At 48.6% G+C, this 15,000-nt stretch overlaps 1 pseudogene; it reads right to left on the bottom strand.

The window, feature by feature from the left end:
* LOC116058445 overlaps positions 1-15,000 on the bottom strand; it is a 51,915-nt pseudogene that overhangs the window by 31,788 nt on the left and 5,127 nt on the right.

Raw genomic sequence — 15,000 nt, 5'->3', positions numbered from 1 at the left:
ATGACTCCCTGCATGGTCTCACTAATATTAAAGGTGCTGTATGACTCCCTGCATGGTCTCACTAATATTAAAGGTGCTGTATGACTCCCTGCATGGTCTCACTAATATTAAAGGTGCCCTATGACTCCCTGCATGGTCTCACTAATATTAAAGGTGCTGTATGACTCCCTGCATGGTCTCACTAATATTAAAGGTGCCCTATGACTCTCTGCATGGTCTCACTAATATTAAAGGTGCCCTATGACTCTCTGCATGGTCTCACTAATATTAAAGGTGCCCTATGACTCCCTGCATGGTCTCACTAATATTAAAGGTGCCCTATGACTCTCTGCATGGTCTCACTAATATTAAAGGTGCCCTATGACTCTCTGCATGGTCTCACTAATATTAAAGGTGCCCTATGACTCTCTGCATGGTCTCACTAATATTAAAGGTGCCCTCTTGAGACCAGGCTGTTTCACGGTGGATTCAGGGTCAATTCAGACAAAAATGAAATCACGCTGAAACCATGCAGAAAGTCATAGGTCACCTTTAAAGCTGTGGTAGGAAAGTATTCCATAATAATCTTTCAGCATATTGTAATTTAAATGTTTTGAGAGGTGAATGAAGAAGAAACTAAATGTACCTGCTGACTCTTCCTCCTCCTCTTCAGAGCTTCTCTCTGATCCTACAGACAGACAGGTTAGACAGACAGACAGGCAGACAGACAGGTTAGAAAGACAGACAGACAGGTTAGAGAGAGACAGACAGACAGGTTAGAGAGACAGACAGACAGACAGGTTAAATAGACAGACAGGCAGACAGACAGGCAGGTTAGAGAGAGAGAGAGACAGGCAGACAGACAGGCAGGTTAGAAAGAGAGACAGGCAGACAGACAGGTTAGAGAGACAGACAGGCAGACAGACAGGTTAGAGAGACAGGCAGACAGGTTAGACAGACAGACAGACAGACAGGTTAAATAGACAGACAGGCAGACATACAGGCATGTTAGAGAGAGACAGGCAGACAGACAGACAGGCAGGTTAGAGAGAGAGAGAGAGACAGGCAGACAGACAAATAGACAGACATGAAGACAGACAGACAGACAGACATGAAGACAGACAGACAGACATGAAAACAGACAGACAGGCAGGCAGACAGGTTAGAGAGACAGACAGGCAGGCAGACAGGTTAGAGAGACAGGCAGACAGACAGACAGACAGGTTAGAGAGACAGACAGGCAGACAGACCTTTGTGTTGCTCAGTCTCCTGAGCCGTGAGGCCGGCGTGATGTCAGCTGATCTCAGGTCAGAGCTCTGACTCACACCTGAAACAGGAAGTGACATCATCTTCAAGTGAGCTCTGAACACACAACGTGATGTTGTAATGTGTTATTATGGTCTGTATTGAGAACTGACTGATGAACTGTGCACGGTGGGGGGGTTTCAGGACCAGAACCAGAACCAGAGCCCTGCAGGGACCTGGCACACTCCTGCCACTAGGTGGCGCTATAATAACACACGTGTTTTGGCCGTTAAGTCCATAGAAGCCTCATATCCACGCCGTCGCTGCATCACATGACGTAGGCCACGCCCACTTTCACGATAATCGCAAAACCTACTTTTTCAAATTCCTCCTTAGTGCGTCTGATCGACACGAGACAGATCACCTGTCATAGATCACCTGACATAGATCACCTGAAATAGATCACCTGAGATAGATCACCTGAAATAGATCACCTGAGATAGATCACCTGACATAGATCACCTGTCATAGATCACCTGTCATAGATCACCTGACATAGATCACCTGAAATAGATCACCTGAGATAGATCACCTGACATAGATCACCTGAGATAGATCACCTGACATAGATCACCTGAAATAGATCACCTGAGATAGATCACCTGACATAGATCACCTGTCATAGATCACCTGACATAGATCACCTGAGATAGATCACCTGACAAAGATCACCTGACATAGATCACCTGACATAGATCACCTGAAATAGATCACCTGAGATAGATCACCTGACATAGATCACCTGTCATAGATCACCTGACATAGATCACCTGAGATAGATCACCTGACACAGATCACCTGACATAGATCACCTGACATAGATCACCTGACATAGATCACCTGACATAGATCAGCTGACATAGATCACCTGACATAGATCACCTGACATAGATCACCTGACACAGATCACCTGACATAGATCACCTGAGATAGATCAGCTGAGATAGATCAGCTGAGATAGCTCAGCTGAGATAGATCACCTGAGATAGATCACCTGACATAGATCACCTGACATAGATCACCTGAGATAGATCAGCTGAGATAGATCAGCTGAGATAGATCAGCTGACATAGATCAGCTGACCAAAATATATCAAAACAACGTTCTAATTGTTTTAGCTAGAGACCAAACATGAAGATTGGTCTATCTGGGCCACCGTAGATGTTATCAATATCAAACTCAGGATTCTTGTTGGCCGTGCCGCTCCGAGGCTCTGCACCAAACCTGTCGAAGATCGGCATTAGGGGGAGCCGTAATAACCGTAGACGCCGTAACAACCGTAGACACCATAATAACCGTAGACGCCGTAATAACCGTAGACGCCTTTTGGCCAATAACTCTCTGAATGGAACGCCTCTCTTCGTAGAGGTCGGTCCTCACCTTACAGCACCAGCAGGGGAACAGACAGACAGACAGAGAGACAGACAGGTAGATAGACAGACAGACAGTTAGACACACAGACAGACAGGCAGACAGACAGACAGACAGAGAGAGAGAGAGAGAGAGAGAGAGAGAGAGAGAGACAGACAGACAGACAGACAGACAGACAGACAGGCAGACAGACAGACAGACAGACAGAGAGAGAGAGAGAGAGAGAGAGAGAGAGAGAGAGAGAGAGACAGACAGACAGACAGGCAGACAGACAGACAGAGAGAGAGAGAGAGAGAGAGAGACAGACAGACAGACAGACAGACAGGCAGACAGACCTGTGGGGGGGGCAGTGTCTCTGAGCAGCTGGTAGAACTGGCTGAGGTACATCACCACCGAGAGAGAGTCAGACCACATCTCGTCCACCGTCATCACGGGACGGATCCCAAAGTAACGCTCGGACACGTCCAACGCCAGGCGGGTGTTAGCGTCCACGGAGGACTCGTCCAGAGAGGCAAAGTCTCTGAGGACAGACAGGCAGACAGACAGGCAGACAGACAGACAGACGGGCAGGCAGACAGACAGGCAGGCAGACACACAGACAGACAGACAGACAGACGGGCAGGCAGACAGACAGGCAGGCAGACAGACAGAGAGACAGGCAGACACACAGGCAGACAGGCAGGCAGACAGACAGGCAGGCAGACACACAGACAGACAGACAGACAGACAGACGGGCAGGCAGACAGACAGAGAGACAGGCAGACAGACAGGCAGACAGACGGGCAGGCAGACAGACAGACAGGCAGGCAGACAGACAGAGAGACAGGCAGACACACAGGCAGACAGGCAGACAGACAGACGGGCAGGCAGACAGACAGACAGGCAGGCAGACAGACAGAGAGACAGGCAGACACACAGGCAGACAGGCAGGCAGACAGACAGGTAGACAGACAGACAGGCAGACGGGCAGGCAGACAGACAGGCAGGCAGACACACAGACAGACAGACAGACAGACAGACGGGCAGGCAGACAGACAGACAGGCAGGCAGACAGACAGAGAGACAGGCAGACACACAGGCAGACAGACAGGCAGAGACAGACAGACAGACAGGCAGGCAGACAGACAGGCAGACAGAGACAGACAGACAGGTAGGCAGACAGGCAGGCAGACAGACAGACAGGTAGACAGACAGGCAGGCAGACAGGCAGACAGAGACAGACAGACAGACAGACAGACAGACAGACAGGCAGGCAGGCAGACAGGCAGGCAGACAGACAGGTAGACAGACAGACAGGCAGGCAGGCAGGCAGGCATGCAGACAGACAGGCAAACAGGCAGACAGACAGACAGACAGACAGACAGACAGACAGACAGACAGACAGGTAGGCAGACAGGCAGACAGACAGGCAGACAGACAGACAGACAGACAGGCAGGCAGACAGACAGCGTTAAACTTACAGTTTATATTAAGATGGAGAGCAGAGACTTGTTTTCCCCTCATGATACTTTCTTTATTTAAAGGATAACTTTGAGTGTCTGATGGAACAAAAATCTCTGAAACTGGTCCAGTATTAAAGGTCCCATGACATGGTGCTTTTTGGATGCTTTTATATAGGCCTTAGTGGTCCCCTAATACTGTATCTGAAGTCTCTTTTATATAGACCTTAGTGGTCCCCTAATACTGTATCTGAAGTCTCTTTATATAGACCTTAGTGGTCCCCTAATACTGTATCTGAAGTCTCTTTATATAGACCTTAGTGGTCCCCTAATACTGTATCTGAAGTCTCTTTTATATAGGCCTTAGTGGTCCCCTAATACTGTATCTGAAGTCTCTTTATATAGACCTTAGTGGTCCCCTAATACTGGATCTTATGAAAACATTACTGTAATGTTTGTTACATGAGATCCGGTCTGTATCGGTGAATCAGGGCGCAGAGAGCGAGCCCACTCTTCCAGGAAGTCGTCAGGTCGTTAATGGCAACGCCACGGTAACCACGGGTCTGCTCCTGACACCAGGTCAGCAGCTGATTGGACCGAGAGAGAGAGCCTACAGAGAGGAGGAGGACAGGTGGCCAATCACATCACAGCTCATCCATAGAGTAATAACTCTTAATACATCCATGGTAATAACTCCGTCGCCATGGTGACTCACTGTGGGGGGACGGCAGGCGGACGATGTCACCGCAGGCTGTGTTTAGCCCCGCCCCCTCCCCTGTGTCCACCAGGTGTCTCACCTGAAACAGAGAATGGTATTTATATTATTATATGTTATACCAAAGTGTGTTTGGACCTGAGCCAGGTGAGTCCGTTTGCCGCCTACAGGACCCGCCCCCCTTTCTGATTGGCTACTCGTGGCCATGAGGCAGCCTTGTGATTGGAGTCCGATGCATGTTAATTAATCTGTAGCGATCTGCCTCTCTCTCCTTCTCCCTCGCTTCTCTCCGCTGGCAGTAACAACTCTGTCCTCTCTGTCTGTCTCTCTGCCTGTCTGTCTCTCTGTCTGTCTCTCTGTCTGTTAAAAAAGGCTTTTCCTGTGTGTGTGTGTGTGTGTGTGTTACCTGGTCAGGTGTGTGTGTGTGTGTGTGTGTGTGTGTGTGTGTGTGTGTGTGTGTGTGTGTGTGTGTGTTACCTGGTCAGGTGTGTGTGTGTCTGTGTGTGTGTGTGTGTGTGTGTGTGTGTGTGTGTGTTACCTGGTCAGGTGTGTGTGTGTGTGTGTGTGTGTGTGTGTGTGTGTGTGTTACCTGGTCAGGTGTGTGTGTGTGTGTGTGTGTGTGTGTGTGTGTGTGTGTGTGTGTTACCTGGTCAGGTGTGTGTGTGTGTGTGTGTGTGTGTGTGTGTGTGTGTGTGTGTGTGTGTGTGTGTGTGTGTGTGTTACCTGGTCAGGTGTGGTCAGCAGCAGCTTGGTGTTCAGGTATCTGGTGGTCGGGTCAACTGTAAACAGACTGAAGTTCTTCTGGAGATTCTCTGGAGTCGTCTGAGGGAGGAGACGGTACAGACTCTCTCTGAGGGGGAGACAGACAGGCAGACAGGCAGACAGACAGACAGGCAGACAGGCAGACAGACAGACAGACAGACAGGCAGACAGACAGACAGACAGGCAGACAGACAGGCATGTTAGTAGTACAGGTGTATCTATTAGTAGTACAGGTGTATCTGTCAGTAGTACAGGTGTATCTGTCAGTAGTACAGGTGTATCTGTCAGTAGTACAGGTGTATATGTCAGTAGTACAGGTGTATCTGTCAGTAGTACAGGACATGTCAGTAGTACAGGTGTATCTGTCAGTAGTACAGGTGTATATGTCAGTAGTACAGGTGTATCTGTCAGTAGTACAGGACATGTCAGTAGTACAGGTGTATATGTCAGTAGTACAGGTGTATATGTCAGTAGTACAGGTGTATCTGTCAGTAGTACAGGACATGTCAGTAGTACAGGTGTATATGTCAGTAGTATAGGTGTATCTGTCAGTAGTACAGGACATGTCAGTAGTACAGGTGTATCTGTCAGTAGTACAGGTGTATATGTCAGTAGTACAGGTGTATCTGTCAGTAGTACAGGACATGTCAGTAGTACAGGTGTATCTGTCAGTAGTACAGGTGTATATGTCAGTAGTACAGGACATGTCAGTAGTACAGGTGTATATGTCAGTAGTACAGGTGTATATGTCAGTAGTACAGGTGTATCTGTCAGTAGTACAGGACATGTCAGTAGTACAGGTGTATCTGTCAGTAGTACAGTACAGATGTATATGTCAGTAGTACAGGTGTATCTGTCAGTAGTACAGGACATGTCAGTAGTACAGGTGTATCTGTCAGTACTACAGGTGTATATGTCAGTAGTACAGGTGTATCTGTCAGTAGTACAGGTGTATATGTCAGTAGTACAGGTATATCTGTTAGTACTACAGGTGTATCTGTCAGTAGTACAGGCGTATCTGTCAGTAGTACAGGTGTATCTGTCAGTAGTACAGGTGTATCTGTTAGTACTACAGGTGTATCTGTCAGTAGTACAAGACATGTCAGTAGTACAGGTGTATCTGTCAGTAGTACAGGTGTATATGTCAGTAGTACAGGTGTATCTGTCAGTAGTACAGGTGTATATGTCAGTAGTACAGGTGTATATGTCAGTACTACAGGTAGTATTACAGGTGTGTACCTGTCTGCCAGGACGTCCAGCGGAGCGGCTCCCTGACTCCATCGTCTGATCATCCAGGCTGAATCCAACGCTGCCAGAAACCCTCGAGCTATTCCTGTTCCCATCGGCCAGAAGGGCTGACAGACAGACAGACAGGCAGACAGACAGACAGACAGGCAGACAGACAGGCAGGCAAGCAGAGAGAGAGAGAGAGAGAGAGAGACAGACAGACAGACAGACAGACAGACAGACAGACAGACAGGCAGACAGACAGGCAGACAGACAGGTAGACAGACAGACAGGCAGGCAGACAGACAGACAGACATGCAGACAGACAGACAGACAGACAGGCAGACAGACAGGCAGACAGACAGACAGGCAGGCAGACAGACAGACAGACATGCAGACAGACAGACAGACAGACAGACAGGCAGGCAGGCAGACAGACAGTCAAAGAGACAGACAGACAGATAGAGAGAGGGACAGACAAACATTTTATCCACAATGCATCAGCCCCAGATTACCCACGATGCATCAGCCCCAGATTACCCATGATGCATCAGCCTCACCTCCAGCAGGCTGTCCCCCACCAGCGTGACCAGCAGCTGGTGTCCGTGGCGTTGGCGCACCGTGGCGGCGTTCTCCGAGGCGTACATGCAGGTGAAGTCGAACATGGCGACGTCCGGCTGGCCGCGCTGGTTCACGGCGAAGTCCAGAGACGGCAGCTGATGATTGGTTGAGAAGTCGGCGGCCTCGCGGGCGTAGGCCTGCAATGCATTCTGGTCCACGTTGGCCCGGGAGAGAAGCAGCGCCGTGTCCGCAAAGTCCTGATGGAGGGGCAATTAGATCCTTTACCTGTTCTCAGTTTCATGTTGGACAGGAAGACACAGGTGTGTTTACCTGTTTAATGACTGTGTTACAGGTATGTTTACCTGTATAATGACTCTGTGTTACAGGTATGTTTACCTGTATAATGACTGTGTTTACCTGTTTAATGTCTCTGTGTTCCAGGTGTGTTTACCTGTATAATAACTCTGTGTTACAGGTATGTTTACCTGTTTAATGTCTCTGTGTTACAGGTGTGTTTACCTGTATAATAACTCTGTGTTACAGGTGTGTTTACCTGTATAATAACTCTGTGTTACAGGTGTGTTTACCTGTTTAATGTCTCTGTGTTACAGGTGTGTTTACCTGTTTAATAACTCTGTGTTACAGATGTGTTTACCTGTTTAATAACTCTGTGTTACAGGTGTGTTTACCTGTTTAATGTCTCTGTGTTACAGGTGTGTTTACCTGTTTAATGACTCTGTGTTACAGGTGTGTTTACCTGTATAATGACTCTGTGTTACAGGTGTGTTTACCCGTTTAATAACTCTGTGTTACAGGTGTGTTTACCTGTTTAATGTATCTGTGTTACAGGTGTGTTTACCTGTTTAATGACTCTGTGTTACAGGTGTGTTTACCTGTTTAATGTCTCTGTGTTACAGGTGTGTTTACCTGTTTAATGACTGTGTTACAGGTGTGTTTACCTGTTTAATGACTCTATGTTACAGGTGTGTTTACCTGTTTAATAACTCTGTGTTACAGGTGTGTTTACCTGTTTAATGTCTCTGTGTTACAGGTGTGTTTACCTGTTTAATGACTGTGTTACAGGTGTGTTTACCTGTTTAATGACTCTGTGTTACAGGTGTGTTTACCTGTTTAATGACTCTGTGTTACAGGTGTGTTTACCTGTTTAATGACTCTGTGTTACAGGTGTGTTTACCTGTATAATGTCTCTGTGTTACAGGTGTGTTTACCTGTTTAATGTATCTGTGTTACAGGTGTGTTTACCTGTTTAATGACTCTGTGTTACAGGTGTGTTTACCTGTATAATGTCTCTGTGTTACAGGTGTGTTTACCTGTTTAATGTCTCTGTGTTACAGGTGTGTTTACCTGTTTAATGACTCTGTGTTACAGGTGTGTTTACCTGTTTAATGACTCTGTGTTACAGGTGTGTTTACCTGTTTAATGACTCTGTGTTACAGGTGTGTTTACCTGTTTAATAACTATGTGTTACAGGTGTGTTTACCTGTTTAATAACTCTGTGTTACAGGTGTGTTTACCTGTTTAATGTCTCTGTGTTACAGGTGTGTTTACCTGTTTAATGACTCTGTGTTACAGGTGTGTTTACCTGTTTAATGACTCTGTGTTACAGGTGTGTTTACCTGTTTAATGACTCTGTGTTACAGGTGTGTTTACCTGTTTAATGACTCTGTGTTACAGGTGTGTTTACCTGTTTAATAACTATGTGTTACAGGTGTGTTTACCTGTTTAATAACTCTGTGTTACAGGTGTGTTTACCTGTTTAATGACTCTTTTCTGCAGCAGACTCTGTTTCTTTGCCGTCATCACAAAGTAGTGCGTGTCGTCTTTGTAGTAAACGATGTTCTCCAGATCGATGCCTAAAACATCATTTAATTAAGTCATTAATTAATTATTTATGAACTAAAAGTCCAAACGGCAAATACGCTGAGATGTTCAACCCTGGGTTTCTTTCAACCAGATTATCAAAGAAAGTAACGTGGACGGATCGCTACAACGCTCTTCACAAGTTAAATAAATGATCAGTTCACTACTATTATTGAATTTGGGGGTTTTATTCCATTTTAAAGCATTTGGAGAAAATTATGACAAAACAACTTCGAAAAAAGTAACAAAAATGTTGGTAACAACCTTCAAAATACTTGGGAAAAAAATCGACAAAATCATCTGAAAAAGTGACAAACAACTTGGGGAAATAAGTGAGCAAAAACATCGGAAAAACTTTAACAAATATTGAGAAAAATTACAAGAACAGCAGCGGGGAAATCAACAGGAACAACAAAATGTTGAAAGAAAAGTTTTTATTAAAATGTTGACCAAGAAAAACTAAAAGTAGCCGGTCGACAGATGTGTAAACAGACAGCTGTCAGCTGTCTATTTAAACATCTGTCTGTTTAAAGAGACAGATGTGGCAGCTGTAATAAACCAGATGTTTGTACCTGTTTCCTGCCGTAGTTCCTGGAAGAACCGCTGGTTGAAGATGAAAGCCACTCCGCTGATTTCCTCCACCTTGGCCTCGGCCGTCGTGTTTCTGTTCTTAAAGTTGGCGGTGACGGCGATGGCCAGTTTCCCTCTGAACTCCTTACGCCGGAAACCTGCCGGCAGTCAGACCGTCAGCTTAGGCTACATCCCCCTCTCATTCCCCCCTCTCATTCCCCCTCTCATTCCTCCTGCTCTGGCGTTTCCCCCTCTCATTCCCCCTGCTCTGGTGTTTCCCCCTCTCATTCCCCCCTCTCATTCCCCCTGCTCTGGCATTTCCCCCTCTCATTCCCCCTGCTCTGGTGTTCCTCCCTCTCATTCCCTCTGCTCTGGCGTTTCCTCCTCTCATTCCCCCTGCTCTGGTGTTTCCCCCTCTCATTCCCTCCTCTCATTCCCCCTGCTCTGGCGTTTCCCCCTCTCATTCCCCCTGCTCTGGTGTTTCCCCCTCTCATTCCCCCCTCTCATTCCCCCTGCTCTGGCATTTCCCCCTCTCATTCCCCCTGCTCTGGTGTTCCTCCCTCTCATTCCCTCTGCTCTGGCGTTTCCTCCTCTCATTCCCCCTGCTCTGGTGTTTCCCCCTCTCATTCCCTCCTCTCATTCCCCCTGCTCTGGTGTTTCCCCCTCTCATTCCCCCCTCTCATTCCCCCTGTTCTGGCGTTTCCCCCTCTCATTCCCCCTGCTCTGGCGTTTCCCCCTCTCATTCCCCCTGCTCTGGCGTTCCCCCCTCTCATTCCTCCTGCTCTGGTGTTTCCCCCTCTCATTCCCCCTGCTCTGGTGTTTCCCCCTCTCATTCCCCCCTCTCATTCCCCCTACTCTGGTGTTCCCCCCTCTCATTCCCCCTGCTCTGGTGTTCCCCCCTCTCATTCCCCCTGCTCTGGTGTTCCTCCCTCTCATTCCCCCTGCTCTGGTGTTTCCCCCTCTCATTCCCCCTACTCTGGTGTTTCCCCCTCTCATTCCCCCTCTCATTCCTCCTGCTCTGGCATTCCCCCCTCTCATCTCTCTCATTCCCCCTACTCTGGTGTTTCCCCCTCTCATTCCCCCTGCTCTGGCGTTTCCCCCTCTCATTCCCCCTGCTCTGGTCTTCCTCCCTCTCATTCCCCCTGCTCTGGTGTTCCCCCCTCTCATTCCCCCCTCTCATTCCCCCTGCTCTGGTCTTCCTCCCTCTCATTCCCCCTGCTCTGGTGTTTCCCCCTGTCATTCCCCCTGCTCTGGTGTTTCCCCCTGTCATTCCCCCTGCTCTGGTGTTTCCCCCTCTCATTCCCCCTGCTCTGGTGTTTCCCCCTCTCATTCCCCCTGCTCTGGTGTTTCCCCCTCTCATTCCCCCTGCTCTGGTGTTTCCCCCTCTCATTCCCCCTGCTCTGGCGTTTCCCCCTCTCATTCCCCCTGCTCTGGCGTTCCCCCCTCTCATTCCTCCTGCTCTGGTGTTTCCCCCTCTCATTCCCCCTGCTCTGGTGTTTCCCCCTCTCATTCCCCCCTCTCACTCCCCCTCTCATTCCCCCTGCTCTGGTGTTCCCCCCTCTCATTCCCCCTGCTCTGGTGTTCCCCCCTCTCATTCCCCCTGCTCTGGTGTTTCCCCCTCTCATTCCCCCTGCTCTGGTGTTCCTCCCTCTCATTCCCCCTGCTCTGGTGTTTCCCCCTCTCATTCCCCCTACTCTGGTGTTTCCCCCTCTCATTCCCCCTCTCATTCCTCCTGCTCTGGCATTCCCCCCTCTCATCCCCCGCCCCCCTCTCATTCCCCCTACTCTGGTGTTTCCCCCTCTCATTCCCCCTGCTCTGGCGTTTCCCCCTCTCATTCCCCCTGCTCTGGTCTTCCTCCCTCTCATTCCCCCTGCTCTGGTGTTCCCCCCTCTCATTCCCCCTGCTCTGGCGTTTCCCCCTCTCATTCCCCCTGCTCTGGTGTTTCCCCCTCTCATTCCCCCTGATCAGGTGTTTCCCCCTCTCATTCCCCCTGCTCTGGTGTTTCCCCCTCTCATTCCCCCTGATCAGGTGTTTCCCCCTCTCATTCCCCCTGCTCTGGAGTTTCCCCCTCTCATTCCCCCTGCTCTGGTGTTTCCCCCTCTCATTCCCCCTGATCAGGTGTTTCCCCCTCTCATTCCCCCTGCTCTGGTGTTTCCCCCTCTCATTCCCCCTGCTCTGGTCTTTCCCCCTCTCATTCCCCCTGCTCTGGTCTTCCTCCCTCTCATTCCCCCTGCTCTGGTGTTTCCCCCTGTCATTCCCCCTGCTCTGGTGTTTCCCCCTCTCATTCCCCCTGCTCTGGTGTTTCCCCCTCTCATTCCCCCTGCTCTGGTGTTTCCCCCTCTCATTCCCCCTGCTCTGGTGTTTCCCCCTCTCATTCCCCCTGATCAGGTGTTTCCCCCTCTCATTCCCCCTGCTCTGGAGTTTCCCCCTCTCATTCCCCCTGCTCTGGCATTTCCCCCTCTCATTCCCCCTGCTCTGGCATTTCCCCCTCTCATTCCCCCTTCTCTGGCTGAGATATGAGGTTTGGGCGTGTTAGTTTAAACAGAGATTAGTTCTTCTACTGGAGATAAAAACACTCTGGGTTCAAAACTCAAACGCTGAAAATCCAAAACGTAGCGGAGGAGACGGAGCCTGACTTCACCTGGAAGCGTGTTCCTGCGTCCGTTCGCTCCGATGATGACATCAAACTCCAGCTGATTGAGAGGATGAGACCTCGGACTCACCTCCATCCTCCAGCCCACCTCTGCACACCGAGACAAACAGGAAAACATATCATTACATGTTACATTACATGTCATTTAGCTGACCCTTTCATCCAAAGCAACTTACAATTGCTATATATATATATATATATATATATATATATATATATATATATATATATATATATATATATATATATATATATATATATATATATATATATATAATATATATATATATATATATATACATATATATATATATATATATATATATATATATATATATATATATGTATATGATATGTGTCAGAGGTAACACACCTCTGGAGCTACTAGGGGTTAAGTGCCTTGCTCAGGGACACATTGGTTGATGTATCTCAGTGGGAATCAAACCCACATCTCCCACACCAAATGCATGTGTCATATCCACTGCTCCATCACCACCCCAAAACAGGCGGTTCTCAGGAAATATTCGTACATTTAGCTGCGGAAAGTAACGCACTGGAATCTGGAGAAACACTGATACAGCATAGTCTCGCCATACTCTCTGTATCAAAACACGGACGCCAAGCATCAAGCTGTTATTATATTAACTGCTTTCTATGGAGAAAACACAAGACTTTCACCCAGGAAACGGGTGACTAGGGTTGGGAATCACCAGACCTTACGATTAGATATTATGACAATACTTAGTCATTAGTTCTGCTACTAACGATTATTAAAATATTCTCACTGCATCGGTGCTGATCTTCTGGCGGCTCTACCAGCTTCTTGAACTCCACGTTGACGTGGACTTCGACCCCGAGCAGTAAGGCGACCTTCAGCAGCACCAGCTGCAGCTGACGGATACCTGCAGACGGGAAACAGACGCTCCTGATTGGAGGATCCCGAAGCAGCACAGAGAAAAGAAATGTCGTCCTGTATTGAAGCTGCCTGATCTCATGAACCATACGGTCATATAGCTACGATAAGTTAAGCACTGCTGCTGTATAAGAGCGCCGTGGGCCGCGTAGGGAGGGGGGGATGTTTGGATCTTTAAAGGTGCTGTAGGTAGGATTGTGAAGATCCAGGACTTAGCCAAAAAATGTTAACATCAACAACCTCTCAGTCCCTCCCCCTTTCTGCTGAAGCCCAAAACGGTCTCCTAAGCCCCCCCCCCCCCCCCCCCACAAGGGAGAATGAATGCTTGTGCATGAGCAGTGATGGACACGCAGTTAGACACCCCCCCCCTGGCCCTGATTGGTCCATCTGAACAGTTAGACACCCCCCCTCTGGCTCTGATTGGTCCATCTGAACAGGAAGTACTCCAGGCTGTAGGTGGAGCCAGAGGAGCTGGATTTCTTTTAATGACCTGCTTCCTGTAGTTCTACTAGAACATAGGGTCAGTTTCAGAAGGTATGACAGACAGGTAGTTTAGAAGTCGGGGGACAGCAATAGTCCCGACCAAGCGCGTTTACTTATAGCGCTAAAGGAGACTTTTAGCATCAATAAGAACGACAAAGGCACCTGACCAAGCGTCCAGATTATACGAGATGAGTGTGAGAACGTGTTGATTGGTCAGGAACTGTTCACCATTCACACACATTCATACGCGGTGGCCGAGGCTGTCGTACAAGGAGCCACCTGCTCATCAGATCAACATTCACACACATTCACACTCTGATGGAGCAGCATCGGGGTCACCTCGGGGCTCAGTGTCCTGCCCAAGGACACTTAGACATGGGACTGCAGGGCCAGGGATCGATCCACCAACCTTCTGATTGGCAGCCGCCCGTTGTAGAGCATCATAGGCTGGCGTGCGTACATTTTCATATGATTTCATACGGACCCGTTCATGAGAACACGTTGGTTGAGGCAACGAATGCTCTTACGTTTTAAAGGTCCTATATGCTGAGAGCGTTGATAGGGTCTCACGCCTGTGTGAGGGTCTCACGCCTGTCTGTCTGAGGGTCTCACGCCTGTGTGAGGGTCTCACGCCTGTCTGAGGGTCTCACACCTGTGTGAGGGTCTCACGCCTGTCTGAGGGTCTCACACCTGTGTGAGGGTCTCACAGGTGGTTTCATTGGTCCAAACTGAACTCTTCACCCAGCGAAGCAGAAGTCTGTGTGAATCATGATGATGTTTTTGTAATTAATGTAAATGCACAGATATAGAATATAACATGATGATGAATCTTTAGTACGGTCTGTTATTCTATAATCAAATACAGATGTACTGTATCTGAATACTTGCAGACTCACTGATGTGGTCGATGGAGCCGGCGCAGAACTTCCCGTAGAACTTTTTGGCGCCGAGGCCGCGGAGGTCGTGGATGGTGAAGGGCCAGAGGTGGAGCACGTTGTTCCGGGAGAAGGAGTCTCGTTTCTCCAGCAGCACCACCCGCGCTCCCAGAAAGCTCAGCTCCACCGCCGTCCGCAGACCACACGGCCCCGCCCCCACGATCACACACTGGCCAATCACAGAGCAGACACACTGGCCAATCACA

Source organism: Sander lucioperca, chromosome 20 (genome assembly GCF_008315115.2).
Source record: "Sander lucioperca isolate FBNREF2018 chromosome 20, SLUC_FBN_1.2, whole genome shotgun sequence".
Classification (NCBI taxonomy): Eukaryota; Metazoa; Chordata; class Actinopteri; order Perciformes; family Percidae; genus Sander; species Sander lucioperca.
This window is presented reverse-complemented; position numbering and strand designations above follow the sequence as displayed.